The 21146-nt window shown below is 46.8% G+C and overlaps 1 long non-coding RNA gene across 1 annotated transcript in view; it reads right to left on the bottom strand.

Moving 5' to 3' along the window:
- Positions 1-5166: 5166 nt before the first annotated feature.
- The window catches only part of LOC111813592, a 36194-nt gene continuing 20214 nt past the window's right edge, over positions 5167-21146 (bottom strand). The window contains exons 2-3 of the long non-coding RNA XR_002818803.1: positions 6814-6909; positions 5167-5953 (exon numbers count right to left, since the gene is read on the bottom strand). This is a non-coding gene — a long non-coding RNA (uncharacterized LOC111813592). The remainder of the gene's footprint in view (positions 5954-6813; positions 6910-21146) is intronic.

The following is a 21146-nucleotide window of genomic DNA, read 5'->3' on the forward strand; positions in this document are numbered from 1 at the left end:
AAAGAAGAAGAAAGAAAGAAAGAAAGAAAGAAAGAAAGAAGAAAGAAAGAAAGAAGAAAGAAAGAAGAAGAAAGAAAGAAAGAAAGAAAGAAAGAGAAAGAAAGAAAAAGAAAGAAAGAAGAAAGAAAGAAAGAGAAAGAAAGAAAGAAAGAAAGAAAGAAAGAAAGAAAGAAAGAAAGAAAGAAAGAAAGAGAGAAGAAAGAAGAAAAGAAAAAGAAACATGAACAATCAGGCCGGCCCCTGGTTCAATACCACTGTTTTTCTCTAGTTGCTTTTGTCACGAGCTCCATGTTTGCTTTGGGACCAAAGACTAATGTTGGTAACAATTCTGAGACACTCGGAGGATTCTTTGAAATGTTTTGAAAATCTTCAGAAAAGATTTTAAGACTCAGGCAGCCCTTTCTTCTCCCAGCCCCACAAGCTGTCCCTGGATGGACTGCAGACTCCCACAGCTCCACCCTCTGCCTTTGACTTCTGTGCTTTGGATCTGGATGACCGCTGGGTCTCCTCTTGCACTCCTGACCCAAATATCCATCTTGTTCATGGATCTCAGCCCAGATGCTCCCAGCTCCTCCAACTCCCCACGCCCAGATGGAGTTCATCACCTTCATTCCCAGCAGGCTCCCACCTAGTCTCTTCCTCGGATCAGGATGCCTACAACCAGCCAGTCACGAAAGCTTGTAGCCTTCTAGTCATTGGAGCCTTTGAGCTCTGGCCAGCAACTCTCCAGTGCCTTCTATGTCACTCTTCCCTCCATCTCCTTTCTAAGTAGGCCCCAAATGGTCTCCTAACTGTTCCCTCATCCAGCATCCTAGTTCCTCTGACCCATTTCCTATACAACTATCACAGTCATTCCTGTCTTTTGATCTAAATTATCCCCAAGCCCATGTTTGTTGAAGGTTTGGTCTCTAGCTTGGTGCTTTCAGGAAGTATGGCCCTGTGAGAAGCCTTAGATTGTTGTAAGTGTGACTTCAATGGGGAAACCGAGACCCCCTCTAAGCCTTCTTTGCCATATCCTGGCCATCAGGGGGCCTTTTGGTCATGCGTTGCCACCATAATCTGCTGCCTTGCCACAGACCCCAAAGGGGTGAAGCCTCAGAAGGTACAAGCTAAAAACCCGTATCTCTCTCCACGTTGTGACAAAGCCAACTAACACAGGCATCTTCTAGCATGCAAATCTGACCATTTTAAGATTTTAGAATTCTTTCAATGGCTCCCTTCTACCGTTGTGGTAAAGTTGAAATTCCTTGGCAGCCCCATAAGGGTTCTGCCCACGTCCCTCCTTCTACCTCAAATAGCTTCCCTCATTCTCCCTGGTTGGATGTTTCTCCAGGCTCAATTCAGACATCTCCTCCTCCAGAGGCCTTCCTGACCATCCTACCCTCTCCCAGCACCCTTGGCACACTGTCAGGACACTTGTCCCATGTGTCATTTCCACATGTATGTTCTCAGCTGGTCTGGGACCTCCTCAAAGGCAGGCATGTGTCTTGCTTGTCTTGCTGTCATGGGCAGTGGACCTAACATAGAGTAAGAGCTCATTAAGCATTTGCTGAAACATTGAGGCTGCTGGAACTTTAGAATTCCTTTCTCCCAACACCCTCTTCCAATTCTACCTCATCCACTTTTTTGTATTGGCAAAACTCAAGAGGTAGACCAATGGGAATTTAAAGGTAGAGCACATTCTTAGCTCATATGAGGCCTTGACTTCAATATTCAGCACCAAAAGAGAGAATAGTTCAAGCCAATAAAAACAGTCCTGTTAATTTTTTTCTGTGGGAATATTAATAATTTAATTCAGTTGATCATCCATGAACCAGTCACTTTATCTAATACAGGAAATTATCACTTCTAGGCCAGAGGCTGGGAGGAGCACTACAAATAGGAAACAGAGAGAGACTCAGTCCATGTCCTTTTCAAAGTGTCCAGGCTCATCGTGATAAGATGACATGCTCAGAGTGGCCATGAGGAAGAGAGGGTGGTGAGTGCCTTTGGGTTTCTTCTGCCCTTCCCTGGCCTTGCCTCTAGATTACACTGTCTGTGGCTCTGCAGCCCATTCCCACTGGACTACAAGTTCCTTGGGCTCAGAGACTGTTGTTCATCTTATTCGCTCATTCAACAAACATTTAGTCATGCAAAGCCCTTTTAGGTGCTATGGTCATAGTACCTAATAACAGTCTACACTCTCTGCCCTGTGGAGCATACACTGTACCCAACACGGGGCTCTCGAGGAATATTTGTAATGAATGAAGAGTTGGCCCAGAGGGAGCTGAGTGTTGTCCTCAAACATGTGGAAGGCAGCCATGAGAAGGAGGGCACATTTGTTCAAGGACCCTTCTGAGGGCAGAGCTGCAGCCCGGGTAGGTACCTTGAGAGGGAGCTGGTCTGCGAAGTTGAGGAACAGTTTTCTGTGAGTAAAAGCTGTACTGTGTCATGACATGGTGAAAGTAAGTGCTGAAACAGAAGCTTGGAGAAGACATTTCTACAAACCAAATAATCCTCAGGTGTAGTGAGCCCTTTTTGGTCCTCATCTCAGTCCAAGAAGTTTATATTTGTAATTCCAAAGACACATTATTGAAATCCCACCAAGTTAATTCCAATCTACCACTCCAGGTGCAATCCACGGCAAAAATAAAGACACTAAAGCATATTTATAATTATGGGGAGCTGAAGAGTCCCAAGTCCAGCCATGGTGGTGGTTATCCAGAACAAAGGCCTCAACACAGGGCCAAACCTGGGTTTTATTCAGTCATAAAGGCAGAGGGGTCAGGGAGATAGCTCAGTGGAATAAATATTTGCCTGGCAAGCACAAAGTCCTGAGTTTGATCCCTGATGCCACCAAAAAACAAACAAACAAACAAACAAACAAACAAACACATGCTTTCTTAAGGGGGCTTGCCAGTTAGCTCAGTTGTTTAAGCGCCTGCATGGGCAAACCCAGTCAGGCTTGTGGGACCATGGTTCAATCCCCAGCTCCACATGCCACACCACACCCATACTTAAGGCAGTCTGAGCCAGCACCCCCCCCCCAAATCCTTCTCAGTCATGAAGGAGGAGTGGCTTGAGGATGAATGACTGAGAATCGCAGGAAGGAGGTAAGCACTGTGAGCTGGAGTAGGTGGGAGGCCTGCATTTACCTCTGCGATATGCAGAGAAGGATGTGCAGAAAAAATGATTTGCATTATACATTTTTTTTTCATATTTTAGGGAAGGGTCTATGGGGTGTTCAGGGTCTCACTACTAGATCAGACTTGTAGTGATCCACCTGTTTAGAGCCTCCCAAGAGCTGGGATTACAGGTGCATGCCACCACGCCCAGTCTCAATTGCTGTCTCAGCGTGCCCTGGGGGCAGGATCAGCAAGGCAGGCCTGGGGATGGAACCCAAGCCTCTGCACCTTCTTGCAGGCTCTTTAATCCACTGAGCTATTTGGCCAGCCCTGCATTATACTATTCAGACAGTATCTAATGTTTTGGAGTTCAGTGCTTCAGCTCTGATATATAATTATTATTATTATTATTATTATTATTTATTTTTTTTTTTTTGCGGAACCAGGGATTGAACTCAGGCCCTTGTGCTTGCCAGGGAAGTGCTTGTCCTACTGAGCCATCTCCCCGGCCCTAAATAGGGTTCCTTTATTTTATTTTATTTTATTTTATTTTATTTTATTTTATTTTATTTTATTTTATTGCAGTACCAGGGATTGAACTCAGGACCTTGAGCTCGCCAGGCAAGCACTTAACTCTACTGAGCTGACTCCCTGGCTGTAATCTTTCAAGCCCCAGGAAGTCACAGCCTCTATCTGGAGGCTGGAACCCAGCCAACAGTGTAAAGCATTGGCTTTTTGTCTTGTCTTGACCTGGCTCATATTAATGAGCAGCAGGTGTGGGTTGTCAGGGAAACATGTGGGTCATCTTTAAACCCCACCACCAGCCCCTCGGCTAGACCAATGTGCATCGCTTAAAGCCAATTGAAGGGATAAGGAAAATTCCTAGCCAGCTCTGTACCTACATGGATTTAGGGTCAGGCACAGCCAAAATGGAGACAACTGCTCTTCTTTCAAGGAGTCACCCAGGTGGTCCTCCACACTCAGGTCCTTTCCAAATCTTAGAATTCAGGCTTGAAGACACTGGAGCTTGCCCTAAGTGTACAGCCATCAACATATGTGGCAGATTAAGAGTATAGCTCAGTACTGAGGTCAGTTTAATCCTCAGTAAAACACCCACTCCTCATCCCCCCCACACACATTCAACTAAAACCTATAGTATTTTTAATCCTCCAAGGCTAGAACAGAGGGAATGGGGATCACCCTAGGCACTACCAAGACAGATTTTACAGACAGCTTCTTTAAACACTACAAACTCAAGCCAGAGAGGCAGAGAGCTAGAGGAAGAGAGAGCTCCTTGTTTGGGATTGCTTCATAGTGGCCTGATCTGGGCTCCAGTGGGATCCCCACCTACACCAACAAGGGAGAAGAGAAAGGGTGACAGGGAGGAGAGTCAGCCTTTGCAGAGGCATCTAATACATTCATCAGTCAGTTGCTCAACTTACCCCCGAACTCAGAAAGCCTTTAGACACCAAGATCCATCTCACTTTGAAATTTCCAGGACCAATCTTAAAGCAAACACAAAGATTTATTCATTTATTTTTGGCATAGAAGGAAAATATGATTAAAAGAAAAAAGGAAGTGGTACCCAAGAGAGCACCTGTCTTACTTTTTACTTGTTGCTGGGACAAATACCCGACACTCAAAATGAAGGAAGGAAAGGTTTATTTAGCTCACAGTTACTGGAGGGTTCAGTCCATATTCCGCTGGCTCCAAGGCAAACAACAGCAGTTCATGCAGCAGAAAACAATGAAGAGCAGAGGAGGAGCAGCAGCTGCAGCGGCGTCCATCAAGCCTCTCTCTTCCTTCTGCACTGACTGCAAAGACCAGCGCTCCGCAGTGAAGATGGGAGCTCCTCCAAAGTAGCACGGCTGCGAGACCAAGCTCCTCCAAGACTGAGACTTCTCCATGGAATCAGGGCGGGGCAGCAGGAAACCAGGCAGGGCGGCTTCCTGCCTTTCTCAATTCCTGGGCCCTGCCCACCTGAAGGGTGAGGCCCCCATGCTGCCGGAGCTGATTCAGCCAAGTTGACACAATGTATCAACTAAAACAGCACCCGTTACCTTGTACCCAGAGTGCTCATTTTTCCTAGGTACCCCATCCATTAAAACCTTGTTTAAGGAAAGTGACAGTGCTGATGTCTGGAAGAGGCTTATCCGTGATAGCTGAGGAAGAGGAAGTTGAACTTGGGAGCCAGGACCTGGTGCTGTCCTGAAGGTTCAGCACAGTATTTATGGCCTCCTTGACTGTCTGGCTCTGGCTCACGAGCCACAGTGACAAGTGTTCTCAGGTCAGTTCTTCTCCTCCGTTCCTTGGGTCTTAATCTCTGTTCTCTACTGTGAACTGGCAACCTGACCTTGGCTCCTAGCTAAGATGGGCTTGGGCACTTCAGGGTCAGGGATTAAGACCTGAAATGGCCACTGTGGAGAATGGGACCCAAGACCCACTGGTAAATCCCATTATTCTTTTGACTCTCTGGATCTCCAGTTTTCCCTGTTCTTGTGAAATCCTAGATGATAATTTGTACTTCACCCACTCTCTACCAGCATGGGGGGCTGGTCAGTGAAGTGCATCCCTCTGCTAGTGAGCCCATTTCCCAGGAGGATGTCTTCTCATCACTTTAGGCCTTCTCTCAGGTGGGCAGGATTTCAGACACTGCTCCAGGTTGATTGGATTTCCTCTCTTTGTCACTCCAGTCTTGATCAAATGGGAGCATTGGAGGTGGTGCTATTGTATATCAGTTAGGGTGGTGACTTGATTGGAACAAAATCAGGAAAATTGGGCTGGAGAGATAGCTCAGTAGAATAAGTGCCTTCCTGGCAAGCACAACGTCCTGAGTTCAATCCCTGCTACTGCAAAGAAGGAAAAAAAAATTAGGAAAGTTCCTGGTACAGGCAATGAAAGAACGCTTTCGTGTAGCAAAGTAATCTGCTGGAAAAAGGTGGGAACCTGCATGCAGGAGCCAATCTTTACCCACTAAATATAAAAGGTGCAGCCTCTTCGTTAGCAGGTAGCAGCAAGAAGTGGTGTGTGGTGGGGGCCTGCGATTTCTGGTGACTCAGCCTGTGACCTTTCAGGAGAGATCTTAGTGAAGGTGAGGGGGAGTCTGAGCTTGCTCTCTCAGAGCTCTTTGCTGCTGCTGCTGCTGCTGCTGCTGCTGCTGCTGCTGCTGCTGCTGCTGCTGCTGCTGCTGCTGCTGCTGCTCGTTTTAGGAATCAGATGGAGAGAGTCAGCAACTCCCACCCAGTGGCTCATGGATATTAGCATCATTGGTCCCAGGGAAACACCTTTCTGGAATTTATTGGCTTCTGTATTTCTTTTTCTCTCCATCCCACAATTCTATTCCTATCTCATTCTCAATTATTCTTCGGCATTTAGGGTGCATGTTTTTGTACAAACAGTATTTCTTTGCAGTCTTTTTAGTCTCTGCGCATGTTCCACCTCATTCTCACCTCTCCCCCACACTACCTAACATCCACACATGCTGCTATGTGTACACCTAACCACTTGCCTCAGTGCTGCTGCACAGTACTTGCGGCGTGCGTGAGTACTAAAGCATAGTGGCCGCTAGGTTTTATGACTCACTCTCAGCAGTGCAGACGCAGGTAGCCGTGAACACTCACCACAAATAGCCCACGTACACAGCTCCTTATGGAACTGAAGGAGAATCTCGTGGGCTGTGTATCTAGTTGCCATCCTGAGTGTGACTCACCAGAGTGCTCTGCAGAATGTCTGCCCATCTTCTTACCAGCAGGGTCCACATATCTGCCAGCAGTGGGTAGCACCCTTCTTCTGGTATTTCATCAATCTAAAAGGAACACGGGCCACAGAGATAGCTCAGCAGTCTAAGCGCCTGCCTGGCAAGCTCAAGGACCCAGGTTTGGTCCCCAGTGCCACATGCTGTACTGGCCCCACCCTGGGACACTCTGGGCTGGCCACCATGACTGGGTAGCCACCAAGACTGGGTGTGGTGGCTCACACCTGTAATCCCAGCACTGGGGGCACTGAAATAGGAGAATCAGTATGAGTCCAAGCTGTACAGTGAGACCCTGTATCAAATACATTTTTAAAAAATTTAAATAATAATAAAATAAAATAAAAGGAACATGGTGACAACTCATTTTTCTTTGTGTTTTTCGTGTTCCCAAAACATGTGCGTCTCCTTTCATGGCTACAGTGGTGGACACTTGGTAAATTCACAGCTTCTGGACACGTTAGTCTCTGAGGGCACATAGGTGAGACCCTCCCAGGAACTGCCCACCACCAAACTAAGCTGAGGACCCAAACTGTCACAGGGACAGCATCCACTCAGTGACTGGCCTGAGTTCCAGACATGTCTGAAGACACCTGCCAGGCTCTGTGTTTCCCCATGACACCCCCAGAGGCCTGGGCTATCCTCGTCACAGTTCAGATTCTTATTCAGTCCTTTCCAGCTTCCTCCAGGTGGTCAGGGCTGCTGCTGAGACCAGATCCACAGCCACACCAGCTCTCCAACTGAGTCTGCTCCCCAGGCCCACTACTAGCGGTGTGCACCTTCATCTTCAGTGGAAGGCCTGCTTATGTCCTTTCTCCATTTTTTTTTTTTTTTTTTGGTGCCATTACAGTCATAAATCCCCAAGATCCTTGCTTATTCTTTACACCAACCCCTTCTTGGCTTTGAATACTACAAATTCTCCTCCTGTAGTGTCAGCAAGCTATCAACCTTGGGATCTTTTGTTGATTAGAAATCCCTTAATAGCAGATTGGGTAATTTTGATATAATTGGATTCATAAAAGTTTTCCTTCAGATTTATGCTTCCTGGGTCTTGTTCTACAAGAGCTTTCCTGGAGTACAGAGGTTTGTTCCTGCACTCTCATCTATCGCTTTGTTTTGTTTTGAATCTTCTTTTAACTCAGGTCTTCATACTACTCAGGGCCCTCTTTTGTACATGATATTAAATAGCTATAAAGTCCAGCTTGTTTTTATTTTTCTGCTACAATGAGCCCATTGCCTAAGTGCCATGTATTAAACACTTTATCATTCTCCCTATCGATCTACTGATTTGTGGAAACACCTTTATCCTGTAAGTTCTGGCATACAAAGATGCCCGTCTGTATCCAAGCTCTCTGTTCTGTTCTATTGATATACTTGGGTGTTGTTTTAAATGGTTGTTGTTACTAGAAAGCTCTATAATATGTCTTAATAGCAGGCTGGGTAAAGACCCTCGTCACTATCTTTTTCAAGACTGTCCAACCTGTCCCTCTTTGATTTTTATAGCTCATTTCATGAAAGTGAGCTGGACTTGATACACTGGCCTTGGGCCAGGAGCTCTGGGCTTAGCTCTGGGTCTGCTAGCTGCCACTCGGGAGTGGTGACCTGCGTCACAAGCCATGTACTCACAAGCACAGAAGAGAGACTTTAGGAAGAAGTCAGGCCAAGAGATGGTATCTGACTTGCCCTGGCTGCTCAGAAGCCTTAACAATTCTCTGCAAAGTAGACTCCAATCTGATCCAAGAGAAAGTCAAAGGCACACAGAGTTTAATGAGCTTGAGCACTGAATCAGACACAGTAATGAGTGACATTAACAGCACCGTCCTGCCAAGGAGGCCCTCCTATCTGGAACCTTGGTGGCTTGGCCCCTGCTCCTGAGGACTGCCAAGGCCTGTGAAAAGGTTAGTTCAGTGCTACTTCTGTCTCCATGGCTTCTGCAGCTTCAGCTCCTGTTTCCAAAACCTCAGCTCGAAAGCATGTAGCATTTCCTTCTATGATAATTGGGAGCCTGTGAACAGGCTACAGTTAGTCATCCACCGTGTGAAGATGATTGGTGCCCCAGCTCTGGAGGTGCCGACGGGTTCAGACTCGTCAGAGCTGTGGGCAAAGACAGAAGCTGATGAGGGGGAATGAGCAGGTGACTCATCACTGAAACCTTGAACCCTGAGTTCAAGGAGAGGGCTCTAGATTTCCAATGCAGAATCTGCTCCTTGGTGGGGCCCGGAACAGTACCAGGTGATGTGCTTTGCTTCTCCTCACCAACAACCACAAGGCTGAGAGAGTGACACCAGGTTCCTCCAAACTGCGCTCCTTGCGCTGACCATCTGGCTACACCCCTTGCTTCCCTATCCTCTGCACTTTTGGGTCAGTGTAGCTCCAGAGACTTGGACCTCACATGCTGGCTTTCTTTGGGCCAAAAGCCCTAGGCTCAGCACGCGGCAGAGCCAGACCACGCTTGCCCCTGTGCTGTATCACTCTCATGGCACTTTTTCTCCAGGTCGGGGAAGGACTGAGCAAGAATCTGAACTGTGACCAGGAGAGCCCAGGCCTCTGGAGATGCCTGGGGCAGATGAGGGGAGCAGAGGGGGGTAATGGGAACATTGTTCCCAGTGGATATCTTCAGAGGGTTTGTAACTCATTTTAAGATCATCATCTTTGAGAACAGGCATTTTTAATTCACTTGTGGAGTGGTGTTTCTTCCCGAGTGGACCCACATGAGGCTGGCTGTTGGCTTCCCCGTCTTTACTCCCCAAGAGAGTAAACCAGTGTGGTAGCTTGGCCTGAGGATCTCATTGCCTAACCCATGTGTCTTCCTCATCCTGCACCCATGTTGGCTCTCAACGTAGGGCCCAGGGAGTCCTGTAGCATCTCTCCCTTTGGAGAATAGGTCACAACCCCATTGGAGCACCAAAGAGCCTGGGAAGCACCCCTGCTTACCTGGAGAGCTCTGCTGAAGGAGGCTCCGAAGGCCCAGGTTCAGGGACTGTGTTGCCTCGCCCCTCTGCACCTGAGGGCCACTCCAGAGGAAGCCCTCCTCTTCCCATTTCTCTGGATGTATGTTAGGAGCTTACTGATCCTCTTGTCTCCTTAAGCTCACCTTTACTTGTAATAGGCAGCATTCGGGTCTTCTACAGGCTGCTCCAGAGATCAACCACTGAGTCTTAAACAGACACAGCCTTGGCACAAACCCCTCTTCGGGGGTTTGGGGACTCACTCTGAGGGATACAGGAGGGGCCTATCCAATTTTAGGGCTATCAGTGAAGAAGAGAAGCAGTCTATGCTCTGCTTTAAGATGCTAGTATGGCCAGGAATGGTGGCCCTTACCTGTAATCCCAGCATCCTACTGTTGTAGGCAGCTAAATTACATAGAAATATCATAGGCAGTCAGTCAGGGCCAGGCCCTCAAAGCGACAATATGGAAGACAAGGTGACTTTGCAACTTTTTTTTTTTTTTCAAAGTTTTATTGATAAACAGATAGCAATGAGACAGTTTCAAATCCAATCGGAAGTACAGTTTCAACAAATAATACACTGCATATATTCTTCTTAGTACTTTGCAACTTTGGAAGGAACAAATACTCCGTGCTGTGGGCCAGACCTCAAGACAAGAGTAAACAAATGTAGCCACATACTTCCCTAGGAATGGGCACCAGGGATTGATATTCTAAATAGGTATCAAACACCTTGAAAGAGCTCAAATGAGTTACTAACCCAAACCCTCAACAGGAAGAGACCTTGTTCCATATTCATGCCCACTTGCTATGTGACTTGCTTCCCCCTTTGACTCTGATTTAGTCAATTTTATCTGAGCAATGGTGCTTGTAATCTCATTGGTTGACCATAGTTTTGTCCCACCTCATGCCCACCTAAGCGAGTTCCCATGTTCTCCACCACCTTAGGCCCACCTCACCACATGGTTTTCCTCTATAAACGTCCCTGGAAGAGACAGTTTCCTGGAGACAACCACTCGGGGCCTCCCTTCTGTCCCTCTCTGACAGGAACTTTCCTTCCCCCAATAAATCTATTCTGCTCATAACCTCCATGAGTTCCTAAAATTCATTCTCCATTTTAGAGAACATGAACTCGTCCTAGGTACCTTTTAGGTTGGGAGATCATCTTCCCCCTGTATAATTTGGAGGTCCCTATATCACTACGAGATTGATGCAGGAGAATTACAAGTTCAAATCCAGTCTGGGCAATTTAATACTTAGCCAAACCCATTCTCAAAATATAAAATAAGGCAGAGGGGATGTATCTCAAAGAACCCAGGTTCAATCTTTAGTACCACCTCCCCCCAAAACCCTGATGCCTGAGAAGCCACCCAAGAAGAACCCATTTTGCAACTTTGAGAAGTGGCATATGAACAGGGAAAGGAGGTACCTCCATGGTAGGGACCAAGCTGTTGACTAATCCAGAGCTATGTGGAAAACTGGATCAGCTTGACCCTATTCCCCCGGCCCTTGGTCAGGCCATGGGAAGCATGTAGAGCTTTTGGAGAAGGCCGATCATATCATCTGCTCTGGTGCCAGGTAGGTGACAATGACCCCTTTTGGGCTTCCTGAGGATTCTCAAATGTTCCTCTTCTCCTTAAATCCTCTGCTGTCTACTTCTCTAAGTCTTAGAGACTCGGTGGCTCTTCTAGAAGGCTGAGTGTCTTCCAAACAGAGATGGTCGTCCTAGGACAATTGCATCCTATAAGTGGGCTTTCCTGTATTTCCTTTTACCCAAGGTAATTAAATCCACATGTTACAGGCTTTGGGGAAGACCATGTGGCACACACTTTGCAGCATTGGCTCTGAATTTGTTCTACCAGACCCTGAGGGGAGCTGGTAGGCTCCACTACCCTGGATGTTAGGCTGCACTAAGCCACTCTGAAGAAAATCAAAGGTGGGTGAGGAAAGGGGGCCCTAAGGCAGAGATGGGCCTGAGGAGCTGGGATCAGGGTTCTCTGGGGTCCATTCCTTCTGCTTCAAGTCACCCCTTTCTCCCAGGAGGCTGAGGAGCTCAGTGCCACGGTTAGCAAATGGGCAGCTCCGATATTACCAGAAAGAAATTTCCCTAGAAATGACACATCCATCAGGGCCATTCTGCCAGGCCTTCTTGGGGGCTGGGGAGCCGTGGTTGAAGAGCAGCTAGAACAGAAAGGGATTTAGACTCCTTTAAGACCTAGAAAAACAGTGTAGTCATTCATGTTTTGTTACTATACTGAAATCCCTGAGGCTCATCTAAAAGGTTTCTTTAGATTATAGTTTGGGAGAGTGAAAGTCCAAATACTGCCAGGTCTTACAAGGGCTGCCTTGGCTGCATCAGCTTGTGACAGATGGCACTACAACGCTGTGGATATGGGCAAGAGAAAAATCTGACAGCAGGAAGCCAGAGCAAGGGAGGGCCTAGTCCTACAATTTTCACCCAGTCCCACTTTTGGGGGCTGGTAATTGGATTAAACTACAGTCTTTGCACTGAGCTCTGTGTCCAGTCTTTTAATGTTTACTTATTTATCTTTGAGACACAAATCTTGCAAAATCTTATTTAAGTTATTTAAGTTTTGAGACACAAATCTTGCAAAATCTCTAAATTGCCTGGAATGGGCATGACCCTGTGATCCTCCTGCCTCAGCCTCCCAGAGTGCTGGGGTTGCAGGGATACAGCGCCACACCCAGTGAGGCCCCACCTCTTAAAGGTCACACCACCTCCCACACTGCCACAATGGAGATCAAGCTTCCAACACACAAACCCGAGAGAGACAAAACACATCTGAACTATAGCAGCAGAGTCACACAACACTGCAAAAGGAAACAATCCAGGAAAAGCTGCGCAACCTGGCTAAGAGGGAGATAAAAAGCTAGAACTAGATCACAGGCTCGGCTGCACATTTACTAAGCAGCATCCACCTTGCCCTTGAGTTTTCAACCCAGAACCATTGCCACACATCCCAGTGAGGTGGCCTGTGTGGGGTAAGTGAACTTCAGTCATTCAGCGCCAACTGTGCATCTGTCTCTGCTTCGGTCCTGTTTTGCTTCTTGCCTTCATCTTGAACATCCTCTCCCTTGACTCATTTCCTATGCTGCTAGCCATTTTGGCTCACTCATTTTGTCATGGCATAATGAACATAGATGATGAAACTCAAAGACAGCCGATTGCCATGTTGGGGACAATGGCACCCTTCAATGGAGCTGGAAGCCCTATAAATTGATCGCAACTTTCGGGAGTAATCCGGCAATAGCAGGAACTGAGACCTAGCTGGGAGCAAGTCATTTTATCTAGGGAAGCACACCCTGAACACAGAAACCCAAAGGGATAAAAGAACTATTGCTGCAAAAATAACCATGAGTGTTATTAGTGCTAATGAGTTAGAAGTAATGCAAGCAGTCAATACTCAGCTGAAGGCAAACTGGAGGGCTAATTACGATGCACTCGCAGTATTCCAGCTCAAATGGACCACCGTGAAGAACACTGACACAAAACAGTCTGTGTATTAACCAGTGTTGAAGAAAAACTAATGGGAAAGTATATATTTCACAGTGATTCCGACATGAAAACTTGACAAGCATCAAAAAACAACAAACAGAAAGGTAGACACTTACTATGCAATGGATTTTTCCTCTGAATAGTTGTGTAGATCTCTAAGGTGTTGAAAAGGTGTGTATGTTCATCACCTTTATTTTATTTAACTTTTAAATAAAGTTAAAAGGTGGGGCGGATAGGGTATGCTGCTGGGATTTGTCCCTATGAATTTCTGGGTGCAGAGAGGGCCTGGCTACTCTTCTGTTTTTAGTTTTTTCCCCATAAGTGCCCTTAGCTCAAGGAGGAGCTTTTCTAGCCTCACCTTTGGCCGTACTGCCCCCAGCCTCTGCTTCTGCAGCCCAGTAGACTGAGTGGCAGGAAATCCTTCTTCTTTCACTTTTCCTAACCCAGTTTTCAAAAGTCAGCCAGAGCCTATTATTATCGGAAAGTACCCGAAGACCATTGCCGTGGGTAGCTTCCCCCACACTAGACTTCAGACTCACTGGGTGGCATTGGGCAGTTCACTTTCAGACTTTAGACAAGTGTGGGCCTCTATTTCCTTATCTATAAAATGGTAGCATTGGACCAGTTTTCTAAAGCACTTGAAATTTTTACCTTTCCACAGCTCCGTCTCTGTGGATCCAGACTGAGAAAGAGCCCTGACATGCAGTTCTCATCATTCTGAGGCTAAGAGGCAACACTGCCAGCCAATTTTCTGGAAGTCGAGGCAGCAGTGTAACCAGGCCACATGAGCAAGAGCCCACCAAGGGCTCATTAGAGGGCTGGGGTGCGGCTCAGGGGCAGAGCACTTGTCTGCATGTGTGTGGCCCCAGTGTTTGCCCCAGCACTGCGAAGCAGAAGTACAAATTAGAAGAAAAATAGACATTATGCACAGTTGGGACCTTCTTCAACAGACAATAGCAGCTCTATGTTTCTTGACAAGCCAGAAAGTTCCAGCAAGGAGGAGCTCTTTAAAAGCAGATTCCCAGCCAGGCAAGGTGGTATACGACTATAATCCCTGTGCTTGGGAGGCTGAGGCAGGAGGTTCACCATGAGTTCAAGGCCAGTCTGTACTGCAAAGTGAGTTCAAGGCCACCCTGAACTGCATAGTGAAACCCTGTGTGTGTGTGCGTGTGTGCGTGCATGTGCGTGTGTGCGTGCGTGTGTGTGTGTGTGTATGCATGTGTTTTAAAATCAGACTCCCAAACTGGGCCTGGTGGCATATGCCTGTAATCCCAGCACTGGGGAAGTTGAGCCAGGAGGATCTCTGTGAGTTTGAGACTAGTCTGGGGGCTACAAAAGTGAGCGCAAGGCCAGCCCGAACTGCATAGTGAGACCCTGTCTCAATCAATCAATCAATCAATCAATCAATGCAGACTCCCAAGAGTCTTGACCTTGAGTTTCCAGAACATGACATTCTGAGCAACTTTAAAACTAAACAGAGGCATTCAGTGATCAGCCCCCAGTGTTGACAGTTCTGCATCACAGCTGCCCAGAGAACCAAGCAAGAGGAACAGTGTTGTCCCACAAGCTTCAGCCAACTGGAGAAAAAGCATCTGAAGCAGTCAGACAATCTTCAGGTGCTTGTGATCGAGAAGAGAAAGACAAGTGAGAGGAAACTAGAAACTGTAAGACCAAGTGCCCAGCTGTGGGGTGCCACTTGGTCTCTAAATCTAGTGAACACATCTGTCTTAGTGCAGTGAAAAGTGGGAGATGAGGAGGGACCAAGGGGCTTGGAAAAGGGAGAAGCTTTTGACCGCTTTTGGCATAGAGCAGATGCCTCCTGGCTGCTTCAGTGCCAGGCTGCAAGAAAGAGTAGGTGAAGCTCTTTCCACTAAGAGCAATTGAATAGGGGCACTGTGGGGGGACAGTCTGGGGACAGGAGTGTCCTGGCTACAGCAAAGAGCTTAAGAGAATGCTGGCCATCGTTGATGTGGAGCAGTATGAATTAGTTTTCACTAACAACAACTAATCCCCAAACTCATGGCTCAAAACAGCAACTGCGTACTTGGACCCCTGTGTGGTGGGCAGGCTAAGCTGTTCCTCTGGTCTGAGCTAGTTTGGCTGAGCTCTGTGGCTCTCGTGTGTCCGTGTCCAGCCAGCAGGTTGACCGGCAATGCAGTGACTGAGGAGGACCCACACATACACCTGGCAGCTGGCAGGCTGTTCACTAGTGTTAAGGGGTTAACTGGGCCACGCGTCTCTCATCAACCTTCTGCCTAGCATGAGTTTGTTCAGATAGCCCCCATTACCAAGAACACCAAAACAGGAAGTTGTAAAGTCCCCCTGGAGGCTGTATCTGAAGATTGTCTGATGGTACCTTGTCACTTTCAATGCATTCTTGTCATCTAAGCAAGGCAGGAGGTACCAGCTAGGGTAATCAATTATCCCATTTGTCTGGAACTCAAGGATGTAGGACTTTAGGTAGAAAAATTGAGAAATTCCTGAGTGAATCAGGACAGTTGGTCACTCTAACTGGTCAGCCCAGACTCAAGGAGTATGGAACTTGGCCAAACATTTCTCCAAAGAAGATGTATGAATGGCCAACAAACACATGCAATGTGCAACATTGCGAATCATTAGGTGAATGCAAATCAAAAGCACCACAGGATACCACTAGGATGGTTATTACTTGAAACCCACAATAAACAAAATAACAAGTGTTGGTGAGGGCACAGAAGAATTGGAAGGCTGTGCATTGGTGATGGGAAAGTAAAACGGTGTGGTGGCTGTGGAAAATGGTATGGTGATTCCTCCAAAAATTATACATAGTAGTGCAACATGATTCAGCAATCCTGGTTCTGGGTATATGCCCCCCAAAGAATCAAAAGTAGGGACTCAAACAGGTATTGTACACCCACACTCACAGCAGTATTATCCATAATAGCAAAAAAGTGGGAGGAAGCCAAGCGTTTACGAATGGATACATGAATAAACAAAGCATGGTGTGCATATACAATAGAATACTGTCACTCTACCTTAACAGGGAAGGAAATGAGCCAGCCCTGACTGCAGGCAAGCCTGTAATCCCAGCACTCTAGAAGGCTGAGGCAGGAGAATCAAAAGTTCAAGCCCAGCCTGGGCAACTTGGCAACTTAACAAGAGTTTTGTCTCAAAATAAAAGTAAGAAACACTCTAGGGATGTAGCGCAGTGTGAAGAAGGCTTTGGGTTTGACCCTTAGTTCAGCCAAAATGCTGACATATTGCACGACATGGAAAATGTGAAGACTTCATGCCAAGTGAGATGAGCCAGTTACAAATAGACAAAGACTGTAGGATTTCACTAAAATGAGTTACCTAGAATGGTCAGATTCCTAGAGAAAGAAGTAGGATGGGGGTTGCCCAAGGGTGGGGACAAGGTGAAAAGGGAAAATTAGTGTTTCCTGTGGACAGTTTCCTTTTGCAGGATGAAAAAGTTCTGCAAGTGCTTAGAGGTAAGAGTGGCACAACACTGTGAATGTACTCCATGGCACAGAATTATACATTTTTAGATGGTTAGAATGGTAAATTTTATGTTGTGTATCCATTACTACAATTTTTTAAAGGAAAGTGGAAAAATAAATTCCCCTATTGATGAGAGGAGCTGAAACTCTTGTAGCTATTTCTTCCAGCTGCCACAGGGGCAGACAGGCATAAAGGAAGCTGAGCTACCCCCATGGCTCATAGTATCTGAGGAAATATGTGGGGAGACAGCTTGCACGATGCAAATAGTGACTATTGTGAAACTTTCCTCTGGAAGGTATAGTAGCTTATGATTATTCATTCAGGTGGGAAAAGTGAGAAATAAAGAAGGGTCCGTGTTTGGTCAGGGGGCAGAGCTCAATGATAGAGCACTTGCCTAGCATGTGTGAGACCCTGGATTCCAAGAAAGAAGATATACAAGGTGTGAACAAAGTACACGGTGAGTGTTTAAAGTTTTAAATTTTATTACAGTAAAGGGTCTATTGCTATTAGTCCCCCTCAAAATATTCCCCCTCCTGTTGAACACACTTCAACCATCATTCTTGCCACTAGCTGAAGCAGTTCTGGAGGCTCTCTTTCCTAAGTGTCTTTATGAGCTATGATCAAAAATGCTGTGAATATTGCTGTCTGGAGTCATTCAATAAAAAAGAAGGCCCGGCCGGATCCTGGGCTGCCTTTGCCTCCTTGTCCTTCTGTCTGTTGCCCGTGGGATTCTGTGTTTATGGAAACTCTGAGCGTGCTTGATTCTCTCAACGAGGGGCCAAGGAGCAAGTAGCTGTGAGGAGTAAGGAAAGACATCAGCAGTGTGGGTGGCAAGGCTGGGGTGGGGGCAGAGTTGCTGGAGGACGCTGGGAAACAGCTGGCCAGACTCTCTGAATGTTGTGGCTGAAAGAAGCTTGACAGATGTCTAGTTCACTCTTCCCATCTGGAAGATGAGTCTAGACAACTTCAGGGACTGGTTGAGTGTCAGTCAGGAAGCAAGCAAGCAGTAGTACCAGACAGAACTGGCAGTTGGGACAGTTTTCTCATTTCTAAGTTGAAGATGTGACTACCACACCCAAAGACTTCCAAGTTCTCACTGAGCCTTTTCCCCCTCAAAGTTGGAGAGGGGTGTGGCGAAGCCCCTAAACTCCTCTCCTATCCCCAGGTTTGGTTCCACTATTGCAGGTCCGGTTGTACCCTACAGCACACAGCTCACAAGCACATGCCTTCTGGCTTTCTCTGCCCTAAAAAGTCTAGTACATTCCACCTACCTATCCACTTATTAGCTGTTTAACTGAGGGATTCTAGTGCATTCCAAATCAATCTTCCTTCTCAGATCTATGATAAGAGGTTATTTTGAGGCATTACAGGAAATACATAATTTTTTCTCAAATCTGATTTAATTTGCTTGACATTTAAAGGTCAACAGTAGGGGGCGCTGCTCATCTCAGGGAGGCTGAAGGGCTAAGAGGAACCTTCTCCTTTATGGTGGTGAGGAAAATTTCTGGGAAGAACCCCAATGGGGAAGCATCTGGCAAATGGGTTTATTGATCCAACTGTCATTTCCAGCTCGGAAGGCTTCCACAACTGGGAAAAGCTAGCAATAAACCCATAACACTCAGCTCCATCCAAGATCCCTAGAGATGTTCTAGGAGGTCCAAGATGGGAATCTACACATAGAGACAAAGATCTGCTAGGCATAAGGTACTGGAGCCCAAGTGAATGAGACCAGGCCTCAGGAGGCACTAAGTACTTGGTATCTGAGCCCAAGCAGCAGGGGTTGTAACCAGAGAGCAGAAACTGGAAACACCCACCTGACCGCCACTGCCCTGTCCCCACCATGATCCTGTCAAGGCAATACAAGAAACGGACTCTGAAACTACCTAAAGAGGCCAGGCCAGGCCAAGGAGGGAGGAAAAAGCCAAGAACTGCAGCAGTGGGCTGAGAGAGGGATGGGAAGATGGAAGAAGCAGACCAGGAAGCCAAAGATTAAGTGGGGTGGACACCATATTAGCTAGGATACAGGTTCTGCAATGGGACAGATGAAAGTGTTTTCCAGTAAATTGGCCCCAGTCACTGAAAGTCACTGGAGGTTCAGGCTTCTTATTTTCTTAGTCTTACTCTCTTCTCCCTCCAGCATCTCTAAGCCATTGTCTCTTTACACTGTCCACCTAGGTCACAACAATGCCTACACTCTAGCTAAAATGAAGGAGGCCATGGCAGGGGAGGGCTTGCTCTCACCATCTCCACTCACTTCCCACTGGGTAGAACTTGGTCACACAGCCACAGCTAGCCCCAGAGGAGGCTGGGAGTTGTGGCCTCTACCTTAAGTGGCTGTGTCCTCTGCTAAGGAGTCCATGGCTGTGGAAGAAGGGAAGAGAGGATTCCAAGCAGTCTGCCACAGGCCTAGGCCAGAGGGGAACCAGGCAAAACAGGATCCATGGAAGGTGCCAAGTACAACAGCTTCTCTGTGGCCCCTACTGGGACTATGGGACTGTAAATGACAGGGTCCCCTTGGTCACTGAGAAGAGAGAAGCACAGAGAGAGGTGGCAATCATGGAAAATCACAGGGACTTCCTGAGGACCTGTGTTTGAGTCAAGGCCTGAAGGCCTAGAAGACATGCCTGTTGGATAAAGAGTATAATCCAAGATAACAGGAGCCATTGAGGATCTTTGAGGAGGGAGTGGGGCCATGGGATCAGCTACTGGTCTTGCATAGACAAACACAAGATGTTTCAATGCTAAGATGAAAGGAAAAACTTTACAGGAGAAATTGCTTTTCAAAACTTTGTTCTTTTAAGGGCCGGGCAATTAGCTCAGCGAATTAAAGTGCCTACAGGCAGGCACAGAGGCCAGGGGTTCATTCCCCAGGCCTGCCATGCTGGCCCTGTCCCCAGAGCATGCTGAGATGGCAATTGAGACAGGGTATGGTGGTGCACACCTGTAATCCCAGCTCTTAGGAAGCTATGAACAAGAGGATCACTACAAGTCTGACCTAGTAGTGAGACCCTGAATACCGTGTAGACCCTTCCCTAAAAAATACAAAAAAAGAGACCCAGTCCTAGCCCAGGTCCGGTGAGTGTGTGGGAGACCTTCTGGCTACCCTGCGCCAGCGGGACCAACTCAAGGTCCCAGCCCAGGTGTAGCGTGGGTGAGACCATCTTCCACCCACTTGGGATGCCCCCCACGACTCTGCAGCACCTCCCCCACCCCAACCGCTGAGTAGGAATTTCTGCCACATTCTGGGAACAACCAGACCCAGTCCTAGCCCAGACCCAGTGAGTGTGTGGGAGAGCTGCCTCTCTCCCCTACTCCACCTTGTCCCCTCCAGGCTCAGCTCAGGCCTGGCATAAAGGCCTGGGGTGTAACCCTGCAGCTGCAATCCCTAGAGAGAGGGTAGAGGATAGAACCACCCAGCTAGTTCAGGAGCAGAACATCTTGCCACAGGGGCACAACAGGTTCACCCTCAAGGGCAGCAGCAGGAAGGAGCTGAGCACAAAAGCCAGACCCAAGCCAGGCACAGCTGGATAAATCCAGACTTTGTAGATCTGCACCTGAACTTCAGTAGGTGCCAAGGCTATAACTGTAACAAAGATCTGCAACAAAGGTCAGAAGACAGTACTACACAAAATGATGAGAAGGAACAAAATGCAACTGCAGAACCCAACACCACCCATAAAAAGTGCAGAGGACACTAACACAGAACAAATTGGGAATCACACAGCTGAAAGTAATGCATCAACAGCTTCTGAAATAAAGAAACAGCTGCAGAAAGGTATAGAGGAACTCAGATTGGAAATAAAAAAAGAAATCGCTGAATTAATAACATCTGTAGTAAAGAATCAAATGCAGAAACATATGGAGGAAACCCAGTGCCCACCCAGAACAAGTGCGGAGGAAACTAGCTCAGCTCAAATGCATGAATTAATACTATCAATAGTAAATAAGCAACAGCAGAAAGATATAGAGGAAATCAGAGCACAACTCTTTTCTGAAATAAAAAAAGAATTCTCAGAACTCATAGCATCTGAAGTAAAGAAGCAACTACAGAAACATAGGGAGGAAACCAAATCTGAAAAAAACACTGCAGTAAATGAATTTATAACTGCTTCTAAAGAATACATTGATAAAAAAAAATAAAGGAGATTTTAAAAATGACGGATTCCTGAATGAGCAATTCAGGAAAGAAATAGATCGCATGAAGCAGAGTCAAAGAGATATAGAGGAAATTAAAACCTCAATCACAAGCTTGCAAAACCGTTTAAGTGAAAGTGAAGAAAGAGTTTCAGATCTTGAAGATGTGGGTGCAGCTAGTGAAAAGGTAAGAAAGGATCTCTTAAAAACAA

Source organism: Octodon degus, unplaced genomic scaffold (assembly GCF_000260255.1).
Source record: "Octodon degus isolate 3935 unplaced genomic scaffold, OctDeg1.0 scaffold00203, whole genome shotgun sequence".
Taxonomy (NCBI): domain Eukaryota; kingdom Metazoa; phylum Chordata; class Mammalia; order Rodentia; family Octodontidae; genus Octodon; species Octodon degus.